At 41.6% G+C, this 15062-nt stretch overlaps 1 non-coding gene across 1 annotated transcript; it reads right to left on the bottom strand.

Moving 5' to 3' along the window:
- Positions 1 to 11413: 11413 nt before the first annotated feature.
- Positions 11414 to 11532, bottom strand: LOC125386837. Its single transcript, XR_007227276.1, has one exon. It is a non-coding gene; the product is annotated as a 5S ribosomal RNA (ribosomal RNA).
- Positions 11533 to 15062: the final 3530 nt, after the last annotated feature.

The raw sequence follows: 15062 nt of genomic DNA, 5'->3' as shown, positions 1-15062 counted from the left end.
GGAATTAATAAAAAAAAAGAATGAGGTACTACGAAGCAAAACGGGATGACACACACCCACCTCGCCATCGAAGCATTCAACACCGCAAACGCGGCAAACCCTATCGAACAACACAAAAGGCTCACCCTCACCGGCAACGCCACAGGGAGGCCAGACACTCAACGGGAACACTACCAACAACGCAACGGAGGGGCACACGGACGTCCCAGCCAACACAAGGGGAAACAGGCCATCTCTAATCAACATAACTCTACAGGACCCAAAAGATAAGGTAGCCCTCATAAAAGAAGCCCTAAATATCAAACACTTGGTCTATGTACACGCGGGATTGTACCATGTTAGTGCGTTTGGCGAGCTACTGAGTAATAACATGGTTTCCGTGATGTTCTTGGATGCGCGTGTGGGCGGTTTGGGGGATAATGACGATCAAGCTATCTGCGTGAATCAGGGGATGGTCACTTACGTTCATTTATGCGAGACGGAAGGTCTTAACCTGGAAACGGCGCTCGCGGATGCTTCAAAAAGACACATACAGTAGAGTGTACTTGATAGAGAGAAATAACATCAGATGAGGTAACATGTTTATCAAGATTACGTATTATAGGGTATCGCCAATGACGAAACAATTGAACGCCGGGTTTGGATACTGGACTGGTGACACGACTGTGTCTGTCATCGCTACATGGGACAGTAGTCCCACTCTGACTCTTTTTCTTTTTTCAGAAAGTAAATTTAAAACGCGTGATAACCCGGTTGTTAGTTTTACCAGGAAATATATCCAAATAGACAATCGATTTTTTGATTATTGTATGGTCACTGTTTAAGATTTGGTGATCGTTCCTTTAATTTAAATGAAATTTTCTCGGTTGCATTGACGTTCAATACGCGTATGGCAATAAACGGGAATGACATCCGTACATTGAACAGAGTTCCGTTTACTGACTTGATGGATGTGGTTGTGGCAATTTATCGTATTGCGTATCGGGAGAGGTATGCTGCTGGGAAGAAGATTGAGCGGTTTGTAAATGATGAGAAGGAAAAGCGGGTCCTGCGACGGGTGGGATTTTCGGATGTCACGCGTTGTTTGGTAAAGATTTTCCTCCGTAGTTCTGTTCTTGATTCTTTTAAGGAGTGTTGGAACCGAGTGGTGGATAGTTTAGACGCGGATTTCTTCGAGAGTATACGATGCGTTAAGATCGAGGAGTTCATGGAGACTAAAGGGGAATATACTGTTGAGTCTGAGACTATTAATAGTGTCAGTACTGATACTGTTGATGTACAGATGTGTGAGGGTTTTCTTGATACCCTTGTGAACTATACGCGTCGGAAATATGTCAGTAGAGACGAGGAACGAGTAGGGTCGACACGTCTGCTGCAGAAGGAGGCGGAAAAGGATATGGATATTCTTCATCCGACTGAATCGATTGAGGCAGATGCGGAGGAGGTTGTTGTTGAGCCGATAACATCAAAAAAGAAGAGAAAGGAGAGTGTGTACGGTTTGCATAAGGTGATGGCTACTTGTTCGGTGGCTAGTACGAAAGAGTTGGCAGTTGCACGAAAAGAACCTTTGGTGAAGACATGCTCTGCCGGAGAAGTAATTAAAATGCCCGGCGATGGTCATTGTTTGTTTTGGTTACTCGGATATCATCTTGGTTTGACGGCGATAGATATGCGTAGGGAGTTATGGAAATTATGTACCAATGAGGAGAAGGAAGAGATGCCCTTCGTTAATATTTTTGATGGATCGTTTGAAGGTTTGGGTAAGGCTGACTGCGTGTGTTTTCTCGTGGTTACGGTCTTAATGTGTGCGTGCATGGCGTAATGGATGGAAAGCCTTTTATAACCGAGGCATATTCACATGAACAGAGATATGAGAGGACTATTCATTTGGTGTGGACCGTGCCGGAGAAGAGTGGTCATGTTGACGTAATACGTGAGATTGAAGTAAATGAGGGTTCGGCGTTGGAGCAATTTTTGCTCGATCATGATCTACACGTGCCGTTATATGAGTTGGATGACACTATTGATCCGATTGACGCTGTGCATAATTACGTTCATGAGAAGAATCTGAAGAGATTTTCTATAACGCGTGACTATAATAAGATGAACAGATATATTAATCGTTCTGCTTATAAACTTAGGGAGATTGTCAAGAATTTTTCCCTGGAGTTGGGAGGGAAAAGGATTGGATTGGAGCTTTGCGTTGCTCCGGACGGTTTCGTCCAGGTTTGGAGGAAAAGGCGGCGTATGTCTCCTCTGTTTCGTTGGGAAAGTACGAGGAGAGCTTGATCACTCATGACAATGTGGTTCTTGTAGTGAGTGATCTAATCGAGAAAAATTGTATTATGATTTTGTGTTGGCTGATGGTGGAAACGCCGAATCGTACCATGATTTTTCTTGTTGGCTTGGAAGTGATGAAAGCGAAGCAGGCCCTCCTTCCTGGTGGGACTATGAAAGTTAAGCATGGAAATTTCTCTAAATTAGATTTATCTCCGTTGTTTGGTTTCTTTGAGAAAGTTGTATTTTATACTGATAAATTTTATATATTATACTGACGAGTCGGACGCTATTATTTCTCTTGTCGGATCCGTTATGTCGATGGATGAACAATCCTTGAAGACTCATTATCTCATTATCTCAAGAAGAATCTCATTAGAGAGATGGAGGATAAACCGGTAGGTTGCGATTATTTTCCTAGTGACGTTTTGATGTTGCCGTTCTTTTATGAAGAACTTTAGTTGAATGTGCCGCATGCCAGTCACTCGCTCTTGGGACCAACGACCACCGGTTCAATGTTGTCCAATGAATTGAGGGAGATACCTTGGGAGGAAACAATTCATTCGGAGGACATCAGATATTTACAATTGTGGTACGACACGTTTCTGGAGGTGGCATGCAATGTATTTGAAAATGATCAACTCGTGGTTGAGTTATCCGATATTCAGTTGTCTACGAAGTTATCAGCGAAGGGGGTGACGAAGCAACCTAAATTTGATAAATTGCGGCCAAGTATTGAGGACGATGCTCCCAGCGGACTGAGTGCCCTCGCAGTCCAAGTCATTGTTAGGGGCGATTAAGAAAAATCTTGATGTACCAGAATTGGTGAATGAAAACTTATCGCCGAGGAGGTTGGCGGAAGTCATGGTGAAAAGCTTTATTAACTCTGCTATACCTGAAGAAAATAGAACAATGTTTGAGAGTTTTCAGGACAATCCGATAGAATTAAATGTTCAAATAGTGGATGCGTGGCTGGCAAAACAACCGTCTGCTGTTCGAAAAAACGCTGTAAGTGACGTGCCCCTGCATTTGAGACTTTCAATCAGTATAATTACATGATTAAATATAAAATAGAACCACCATTTTAGATTGGTGCGGCTTTTAAATATGCGAGCGTTCAGACAATAGCGTATTACGCGAAAAGTCTTAATGTTATTTTGTGTCCCATATTTAATCTGATTTCGGAACGTTTTCTTTCTGTTACGAGGAAAAAAATCCTTATTTTGACTAACAAGTCTAATGTTGATTTTGAACGTGAGATGAATCGAAGGATGAATTCGTTCGAAGTCACCATAATGAGACAAATAGAAAATGACATGTCGAAATATGATAAAGCGCAGGGGGAAATTTTACGACACTTAGAGGATGAGTTACAGCGTCTGTTTGGTTTCCCGGAGGAGTTGCTAGAGATATGGAAGAACTCGCATGTTAAATCGACCCTGCGTGATAGACAGGCAGGGGTGAAGTTTGAGACAGACTATCAGCATAAATCTGGTGACGCGAGCACATTTTTCGGCAACACTTTCTTTTATCATGTTACAATATTAACGATATTAGTTTGTTATTGGCTGCTGGAGACGATTCTGTTGTTTTCTTCGAATCTGGTGTTACCATTGATTATGACCCTTCTTCCAGGGTAGCTGAGCTGTTTAATTTGGAAAGTAAACTTATGACACGTTATTCGGTTCCATATTTTTGCTCTAAATTTATTATAGTAACAGATGATTGGATATATTTTGTACCAGACCCGGTAAAGTTTTTAACCAAATTAGGTCGACGAGATATGTCGAATTATGATCACGTGGAAGATTATCGTATGTCTCGTATTGATACGATGTCTCCGTTATTTAACAACAGAATACATGGTAAGCTTTCTTTAGGTGTGGCCGAAAGATATAAGGGACGTATCAATGACGTCCAGAAACTTATTTCTCTTTTTAAAACGTTGTGTTCTGATGAAGCTTTTTTTCAAAATTATTTGTCCAGGAGGAAGGAATGAAATTATGTTATGACCCCCCTCGAAGTAAATTAGATTAATCTGACGATAGGTTAAGATAACACTAACTATGTTATATTCGATAAATGAGTACTGTGTGTGGAATTTGTAAAACGAGTGCATGTAGTTGTGACCGCTCGCCAACTGCACAGGGTTTGTCGACTGCGGGACTCTTGGCCCCAACAAAATCGCCGGCTAAAAGTTTGATTCCGAAAAGTTCGACTCTTAGATCGAAGAGTAAATACTCGCGACGAACTCCAGAGCCGGAGTATCGGACTAGCTCTTCACCGTCGCCGGAACCAACTGGGGAGATTGAGAAACTGCGTGTGTCGATAGCCCAGGAGGGTGAGGTCTTGGGCATGTCGATACTCGATGAGAGTGTGAGTGAAACTACTTTGCTGCAATCTTTAAAGATTGATATAGCTGATTTGTTCCCAAATTTGGACGATTTTGGTACGCTCGCTTCCAGTAATACCTTGAGAGCGAGTGATTTGCTGACCGAAGGTTGTGAGGTTGTGAAGAGTATGGTTTATCACAATTTTTCTATGAAGCATAGGTTGCTTGTTGCGCAGGGTTGGTGTAGTTTCGCTGACTTTGCTCAATTTGTTGTTGATCATCAGTTTCTTGGTTTCCATGTCGTTGCCAACCGGAACAGGATCCGCGAAGCTTACGCTAAGTTGCGTGGTCTGCGCCGTTTTCGTTGACGGCGCGTTTCCCGGATGATTTCTTCGTTTCGTTAGGCGGGCCGTTGCGCTCATACTTTGAACAACTTATGGGTGCTGTCGATTTGCCGGACCGAGCTCTTGAGCGTAGTAATACCGGGACTGAGCATGGTGTAACTAGCATCACTGATGCTAAAAGATCTTTTGATGTTGCTATACCTCCAAAGCCTACCCGACCAATCTTAGCCAACACTGCCTTTTACACATGCACACCCAAATCAGTAATACACCGCACATATTTCCTAAAAGGTTTAGACAATAGTTATACTGAGGCAGAAATACTTGCAGACTTACAAGCTTTACAAATAAGAACTGAAGTTCGCCGATGTAGTAAAACAAGGAACAAGTCTAAACCAGGCCATCGAGAACCCTCCACAATCATACTTCTGCCTAAACCACCCCACAACCGAAATTCATTGTTTATTGAGAACAACAAACCAATGTAATACCCAAGTACTGGCAATAAACGTTATTAAAAAAAAGAACATTATGAAAGAAAGCACTCGTTCTCGTCCGGTCACGAAAGTTAAGCAGCGTCGGGCACAGATAGTACTTGGATGAGTACCCAATCTCTTTTACTTTCCTTAGCAATCAACTTTTAATGATCTATAATCTAAATTTAAAAAAAGAAAAATGTTTTGATATCACGCGACTATTACCTCATATTGTATCAATCTCATTTTGACACACACTTATAGTTCTTTAAATATTCTATTTTTTGGCCAGCAAAGACAAATAAGAAAACTAGTTATTTCAGGCAACGATTATACTGCTCTAAACGCAATCGTTTCGCTCAAATAGTGCTGCTCAATGCAGTGAATCGCAACCTTCCATATATAGAGCAATCTGGAGCAAAATACTGCTATAAAAATCGAGCAAGAACTTTCTTAGCAACACAAGGCTCCCAAAAGACGTGGAAACTCAAGCCTCCGCCAAATCTGATGGAACAGGAAGAAAAGGGCAGAATATAGGCAAAAAAGTAAAAGATAAGAAGAGAGCATAACAGGAGAAGCGATCAAAAAGAAACGAAATCATGAATTCGACAGAAAGCTCCCTATTATTAGCAATACAACGAAAAATAAATTGCACGTATTACAATTACAAGAATCCAAGCACAGTAATTTCATAATATAAAAACAATAAAAGAATCCACATGAGCAAACTCTACTTTAGAACTGATAAGGAAAAAGAACAAAAACCTAGAAATTAAACCAAGTGGGCATATGACCTCTTAGGACGAGTAATCAAAAATTAAAAAAGAGTAAACAGCGGGCCGAGTGGTATACCAACATCAACGAAACCCGTGTAACGTAAATCACATCAGAGACCAGGACACACACACACACACCGCGGGCAGGATGGTGTCCCGGTCGGCATACTTCGAACCCGATGGACCGACGAGAGAAACACATGGCGACCTTGGCGACAATGTATATTGGCGGAGTACCTGAGGATTCATTTATGGCCTAACGGTCCTTCCACCAAATGTTCCAGAAGCGTAGCAACGGTCACGTACGCCTACAGGGTAGTGGGGATAATGAGAGAACAGATGACCGAAAGTAAAAAGATTGTAAGAGTCTCACTCTCGTACGGTCACGGCTAGAGCTCGGAAGTGTCTTATAAGTGTATAAACGAAGAAAAAATAAAGTTTTCTTCTTTCTTTTAAAATTTCCTTTTATTTTACGTGACACCCGCAACGTCCCAGGTGCAGCCCAGCGAAATGGACAACGCAGGGGGCCCATATCTCCAGCAACCTGGATACGGAAAAACCAGACACATCCCAGACAGGCCACCAGCTTCTCCAAGGAAGAATCCGTTGACATCACAGCCCCCTCAAATGGAGACAAACCTTCCCAAAATACATTACAACCAAAACCCAAAGAACGTAGTCAAACTCGTTGAAGAAACTCTAAACACAAAGTCATTCGACATTAAATGAATATACGCAGATAAACACGTGCTAGTCATACGAAGTATACCATTAACAGGGCGAAAGAAATCCTAATTGCAACTAAGACAGCCTTTTACGCATATACACCCAAATAAGAGAAGTACCACACGGTCTAATTAGAGAGTCTAAACAATAGCTTCTCCGAGACAGAAATACTTGCAGAGCAGCTAGCACTGCAGATGTTCGACATCCAATTGACCAAAGATTGGCGCTTCTCAACAAAAAGATCAATAGAGAACAACGCATTGCTCCCAATTTACATACTGCAAGTATCTTTACAGAGCAATATTAGTAACGTACCAGAAATTGACCGTCTAAATTACTTTAGTGTAAAGTGGAAAAAAATCAGATAAAATGACATTACACAATGCCACGATACCAATTGTTACGGCACACTTCACAAAACTGCAACCTTAACTACCAATGCGTAAAATACATTGAATCGCACGGGCCTGACGAGTGCAAAATAAGAAAAGAAGGCGCGGTAAACAATTAGATGGTCTAAACAATATGTTCTCCGGGACAGAAATACTTGCAGAACTGCAAGCACTGTAGATGTTCGACATCTAATTGACCAAAGATTGGCGCTTCTCAACAAAATGATCAATAGAGAACAACGCATTGCTCCCAATTTACATAATGCGAGTTTCTTTATAGAGCAATATTAGTAACGTACCAAAAATTGGCCGTCTAAATTACTTTGGTAACTACTAATGTATATTTAACTAGATATAACTTACCAGCTTCGTTAATGGAAAGAGTTCTGTAGCAGTATTCGACAACAAAGAACTTTCCAACGGTTTCGTCGGTACATAGTATACCACTCGTTGACAGAGAGTTGTGTTTACGAGAGACCGACAAAACACAAGCACGGTCGCAACGAAGCGTAAGTGTCGACAGGCCTAATGAGGAGTCATCGATATCCATACAGTCCTTCCGCCAAATACTTGGAAGGCTTAGGGGATCATAGTCGCGCACGCCTTACAAACGCGTGCGTAGTGGGGATATTGAGAGGCAACAAGAAGAAACGAAATGGCTTAAGAGATAAGTTGAGTCGTGACCGAGAAGCGTGATTGATCAGTCGAAATAGAAAATCGTGAATAAATTGTTCCCACAAGTCGCGATTCGAGTTAATGGAACAAAGTTGTTAAGTGAGTTAACAAAATACAAAATACATTGTGTTACGCCACGACGCTTACCATAGGCCGTATTCCTAACCGTCGCTCGTGGTACTACAGCGTCGCAGACAGATCATCTTACACGACCGGCGGAATATACACATTGTAGCGACAATGTTGTAACGCATAGTTTTCATCAAGCAGCGAGTTCTAAAAACGTCGATTCACCTTCGGTCCGTTCGTGAACACAAAGAAGGTGGCATACGTGATCGTAGCCGCGAACGGTGGCGTGATCCGAACGTAGTGGGAGTGGTCTCCCAGAAAAGACAAAAAAAAGTTGAAGGGTAATCAGTTTCATTTGAGGATTCAAACGGATACATCGAGATGTTCAGACGAATAAAATTAAAATCGCTTAGTCTAACGAATATATCAAGAAATATCATAAAGTCGGGTCGAATTACTAACAAACTAATTGTATTTATCATTAAATAATTTATGATGTGTTCATTATAATTTGAAACATAATTAAATATACAAGTTTTATATTAATAATATTAATTCAGTGTTAACCTTATTTGAACCACATCTGTTATCTTAATCGAAATCTTTCTCCATCTCTTCCCTACCCTGTCCTCTTTCCACCTCCTTTCACAAACAATCAATCAACTTCACAAAAACCAAAAATAAACTACCGATTTGTTCAGTTTTATCACCAAACCTTCAGGGCAAAAGAAGAGAAAAGGCCAGTATTGTATACAAGTACCGCTTATGAGCAGCTTTAATACAATCAATTACTGTAATGTAAAAAACACGTAAATCCTATACCAAATATTTTATAACTACGTCATGCCGTAACGTTTAACGATACCTTTGCCAGAGCCACTTCTCACCTGAAATTCTTTGTTTATTGAGTATATAACATATGTAATCAGTATTTTCTTGGGCAATAAATGTTATAATTAAAAATTAAAAAAGCACTCGTTCTCGTCCGATAACGAAAGTTAAGATGAAGAACGTATTTAAATGGGTGACCACTTGGGAGCTCCGCGTGGTGCTGACCTTTTTATTCTTCCAATCTTTCTTACTTTCCTTAATAATCTATTTTTAATAATCTATAATGTAAACATAGAGAAATAGAAATGTTTTAGTATTACGCGACTAATACCATATATCACTCATTCTTGCACATATTTATATATTTCAAATATTCTTTTTTTGAACATCAAAGACAAATGAGAGAACCAAATTATTTTAGCTAAAGCTCATACCGCGCTGTATGGAATCGTTCTCGTATGATGGCAGTTTGAGAGATGGGATAGAGTTTGGCTCTTTTGATGTAAAAATTTGATTCCTCTGTGGGACATGCTAGCAGAGATATTTTTTATTTTGTTTGCCCAGTGTTGATTTATAGAGTTTGCAAATTCTTGTTTTAGACACAACTATGTTTTGTGCAAAAGGTACTTTAATAATTCTAAATCTTCGCTTTTATCGTAGGAATAGTTTTATTTTATATTGTTTATGTTGGATGGCATGGAGCTTTTGTCTCGTAATTTTCTTTTATTATAGATATAGGGCTCGAAAGCCGACTTTTGATTTATTTCTAGTACGGATTCTTGAAGGACGGTTTATACGTGTTTTTCTACTTTGTCTATAAATGAGTCGATTTGCCTCTTTGTTAGGTTGGCATTGTTGCGAATATTTAGGACGCAGTTCTTTTCGAGCTGATTTTGTAATTTTTCCTAGTGTGTTATCTTTGCACTTGTACCTGGGACCGGCACTCCGTGTTTCTAGGGTTAGAAAGTCAGATGTATTTTTGTTTATCTGCGTTATGGTCGCAATCGTAGTCTATGGTTTTGAGCGTGTTATTTGCCCATAAATTAAGGAATTGTAATTGTGTGTTTCCAAGCCATAATAGGTAGGAGCCTTCTTTTGGGCAAGAGTCAATCCTTTCTTCGTGCGTTTTTAATGATTGTTTTAGTTAGTTTAATTGTGTTTGTTGTTCATTTCGGGCTTTGAATACGCTTTTTTTTAAGTCTTCGATAAGTTTATTACGTTCAGTTGTGGTATGGTTTTAATTGGGTTTGAATTTTGAATTACGCGCGGTAATAAATTTGTTTGATGTGATTGGTTTTCGGAGACATGGCTTCGGCTTATTCCTTGTCTTAGGATGTCTGAGAACTTTAACCGCGGGATGAATTTGCGGCTCATTTGAGCAACGCGTTCGTATTTGATTCGTTGCATTTATTGACATTTTCGCAAAGTTTTTTGTAAACTTTCTTAACGAAAAGTGTGAACAACGAATCAGCTTTCTTCGTGCAAAAAGACACCCACTCCGAGTTATCCTCCGTAATCATACAAGAACGAACTGTACTTGTTCTCACAACTACAGAGCAGTCACTTCATCTCTATACTTGTTCTCACGACTACAGAACAGTCAACTTGTGCTCACGACTTCATCTCTATACTGGATCACTAGACTTGTCACAAACAGTACCATTCAAGTAACAATCAAGTCCCACCAGTAACAGTTAACACCAGCTCGAGTTAAAACACAGTTTAAGGAACAGCAAGAGTCGGAAGACAAATCAGCAGAATCGCCAAGTCGAAGACAGTCAATCGACAGAAGATACATCATCACAGTCGCCAACACGAAACGAGTCTCAGGGTCGTACTCATTCGTAGTTTGTCATTCCATATACGTAACATTGCATCTCATTGAAGTTATTGGATCGTTGAAAATATATATTAACCTGTTAATATCAGCGTTATTTTCATTCAACTATCCTTATTATCTGAATCGAAATAAAAGATCGAACGATTCGTGGCGTGGATTAGTTAAATCGTAACGGAAATTTACGACTCCCGTTGGCGCGCTTCTTCGAAATCGCGTCTCCACGCAAACGGTCGAAAGTTCATTCAAATTCAAATATCCATTTTTGCAGTATTTTCTTTTTGGTTGCTTCTTTCATTCTGTCTTCTTCCCTTCTCTTATTTTCTTGATTGTTTTTATATTGAGCATTATTTATCACTTTTCGTTATTGAATATCACTGTATAAACTGGCAAACTCACTAACAATTCTTACGCCTAGTGAACGCTAAGTTAAAAATTCATACTCCATTTTAATATTTTTTTATCGTGTGGTATCGTTCGATTATAACACAATTTATTCATAACTGATAGCGTATCTTTTTAATTAATTTTAAGACCACTATATTGGTGTATTTTATTACATACTGCACTTTATAAAAGCAGAAAAAGAGTCGCAATTAATTGGGAACAATTCCAGGTAAGCAATAATAAATAATAATAACAACAACAAAAAAGAAAACGCGCTGGTAAAGTAAAAAAAGCCAACACCACACGGAGTTCCCAAGCGGTCACCCATCTAAGTACTAACCGTGCCCAGCGCTGCTTGACTTTCGTGATCGGACGAGAACGAGTATTTTCAACGCGGTATGGGCGTTAGCTGAAGTAGTCTGTTTTGTTATTTCATGTTATCGAATAGACAAAATATTTAAGAAAGCATACATGTACGTATGAGGAAAAATGGTGTATTCAGATATGTAGCGGCACATGAGTCAACGGACATTTTGAATCAGGTTGTGGTTTTGCGTCAATTTGACAAGACCGTTAAGTTATGTGTTATGTAAAAACAAATAAACTCCGGGGAAAACAAATTCGCCGCTACGCGCAACCGTCGAACAACGGCGAATTCAAATGTTCCGGCTCTCCCCCAACTAATATAAATACACGGACGCAATAGCGAGCGACATTGACGATTATAAGTGATTAAGGCGATTAGTTGCCAATTATTGATATTGACGAGCATCTCAAGGATTTTGTACGAAGCGTATTTATTTATTAATTTAAATATACGAAATCTGCTTCGTTACTACCTAATACTTCATTCCAACCTATCCTCCACATTGGTGACCCCGACGTGATATCGGCTACGGAAGTGAATATTGTGGAAGCAGCAAAATGTCGACGAAGAGCCCCGCCTTTACCGCGAATCCAGTAATTCGCGTACCTTCGATGAAACCATAGAAAATCAGATTTTGGTTTTCCTTATTCGAGAGACAGTGGCGTTACAGGCGATGAGGAAAAATGCACCGCCCTTTTAACATGCCTGGAACCAGAATATTTGGAGCGTGTCGAGGAAATCGCATCAGAACCACCGGCTCCCGGATAATACGAACTTAAAAAAGAACTTTTAAATCACTTTGTCCCTCGATTTGTCCCTACGCCGAGCTTTCGTAATAGTGGCGATTCGTAATAGCCGATGTAAGAACACCCATCATTGGCGTTGATTTCCTGACTCGCGAAACAGACGACTGCCGAATATGACCACCCGACTGTCCGCTAGAGGGTACGCCGCTACGACCGATGGAGGCTCCATAAAAACCATCGACGGAGAGTCTACGTACTACCAGCTGTTGGCGGAATTTTCAGCTTTAACCCGACCGCCCGTCTTCCGACCAAGTTCAGTAAGGCATGGTGTACAGCATCATATCTGCACAACATCCGGAACACCCGTCCACGCTAAACCACGCCGTCTCGCCCCTGACCGACTCAAACTGGCGAAGGCGGAATTTGAGGTTATGATGGTACAAGGAGTGATGCAGCCATCGCGAAGCCCATGGGCATCACCCTTACATATCGTACCGAAGAAGGACGGAGGAATTCGACCGTGCGGCGACTACCGGGCATTGAACGCCCGCACTATTCCAGATAGGTACACACCGCCGTATATAGAGGACTTCGCGCAGAATCTGTATGGTAAGCGCATTTTTTCTAAAATCGACCTCGTTCGCGCTTACCACCAAATTCCTATCGCGCCGGAAGACGTACCGAAGACCGCGATTACAACACCGTTCGGTCTATTTGAAGCTACCAGTATGATGTTTGGGCTTCGGAACGCCGTCAAACGTGTCAGAGATTCGTAGACGAAATCACGAGAGGTCTCGATTTCGTCTACGCTTATATCGACGACTTTCTAATCGCATCTAAGACCGAATAACGACACCGCGAACACTTGCGGATGCTGTTTAAACGACTCGACGAGTATGGGGTCGTTATAAAACTCGCAAAATGCGAATTCAGTGTGCGCGAAATTCAATTTCTCGGCTACACCGTCACTGCTGAGGGGATAAAACCCCTGGCTGAACGCGTTGATGCAATAGCTAAAGTACCTTTACCCGTGGCTATTAAAGAACTACGAAGGTACCGAAGGTCTATCGAAGTTTTGTACCGGGAACCATGCAAATTCTCTAACTACTAAACGATTTGTTGAAAGGCACTACGAAGTGTAACGCGACTATCGAGTGGTCTGGTCGAGCTGAGAAAAGCTTCCGCGAGTGAAAACGCGCCCTAGCAAACGCGACGATGTTAATGCATCCGATTCCAGGCGCGCCCGTTAGCCTCGCGGTCGATCCTTTCGATTTCGCTATAGGTGCGGTACTCCAACAACGCGATAACGATACCTGGTAACCGCTAGGATTCATAACAAAGTCGCTATCCCCGACACAACAAAAGTACATTGCGTACGACCGAGAACTACTCACGATCAAAAAATTCAGATACACCGTAAAGGATGAGGTTTCGTGATATACACAGATCATAAATACGCGTTGTACATACGCGTTTAATCAGAATTTCGACAAGTGTTCGCCAAGGCAATTTCGCCATCTTGATTACATCGGACAATTTACAACCGACGTCCGACATGTAAAAGCGATAGATAACAGTGTAGCCGATACTCTATCCCGCATTGAAGCGATCGGGAAATCGGTCGATCATCAAACGCTAGCAGCAGCGTAAGAGAAAGATCTTGAGCCGTGTGAAATCATTAAGTCCGCCTCTAGCGCGCTGCAATTAAGGAAGGTGCGATTTCCCGATCAAGACGTCGGATTATACTGTGATATCACATCCGAGGAGCTACGACCTTTTGTTCCGGAACCGCTGCGACGTACCATATTTCAATCGCTGCATGGACTTTCCCATCCGGGAATGCGCGCTACACAAAAACTGGTGACGAAGCGTTTTGTCTGGCCGTCCATAAATAAAGATTGTCGAATGTGCACGCGACAATGCATACCGTGCCAGTGTAATAAAATCACCAAGCCGGTTATGTCGGTTGCTCGGCGTCACGCACACACGCACGTCAGCCTATCACCCCGCGTTTAATGGGATGGTAGAGCGCCTGCATAGACAACTCAAAGCGGCGATCAAGTGCCATGACAGGAGCAGCTGGGTCGAAATCTTACCAGTAGTATTATTAGTCATTCGAACCGCGGTAAAGAAGGATTTAAATGCGACGGCAGCCGAGATGATTTACGGCACCGGCATACGATTGCCGGCAGGTTTTTTCCTAGGGACTAAGCAGCAGGCCAGCGCGGAATACGCGAACCGGTTGAAAGAACGGATGGAGAAAGTCAGGCCTCATCCGGTTGCGCATCACGGCGGCAAGAAAATTTTTATTTTTAAAGAATTAGAGACATCGCCGTACGTTTGCTTGACGCAGTAAGGGGCCCTTTACAGCCACAATACGATGGACCATTCAAAGTCACGAAACGAGGCGAAGAGAATTATACCATCAAAATAAACAATCGCGAGGTAACGGTTTCTATGGATCGTTTGAAGCCTGTGTTTGTGGTTACGGACGACCTCGAGGAAAACACCGGCGAATCCCGTGACATACTTATTCCGATAAAGCAAGCGAGCGCGCACGAGGAAACCAGCGCAAGTAGCGATCGAGCCACGGAAGGAAACACCAGGAATAGGTATGTTACGCGGTCCGGGTGTAGAGACCGTTTCCCCGATTGGTATCAGGAAGCTTTGGCTAAGAGTCGAAAATTGTCGGACACAAAGCGTAGCAATTTTTTTAAAAAAATAACGACGACAGAGAGGTACTCTATGTATGTATTTTAAAGACGTTATCACTGGTAGGGGGTGATGTAGTGGCACATGAGTCAACGGACATTTTAAATCAAGTTGT

This window comes from Bombus terrestris, chromosome 17 (assembly GCF_910591885.1).
Source record: "Bombus terrestris chromosome 17, iyBomTerr1.2, whole genome shotgun sequence".
In the NCBI taxonomy this organism is placed as follows: Eukaryota; Metazoa; Arthropoda; class Insecta; order Hymenoptera; family Apidae; genus Bombus; species Bombus terrestris.
The sequence above is the reverse complement of the archived record's forward strand: the minus strand, read 5'-3'. Positions and strand labels throughout refer to the sequence as shown.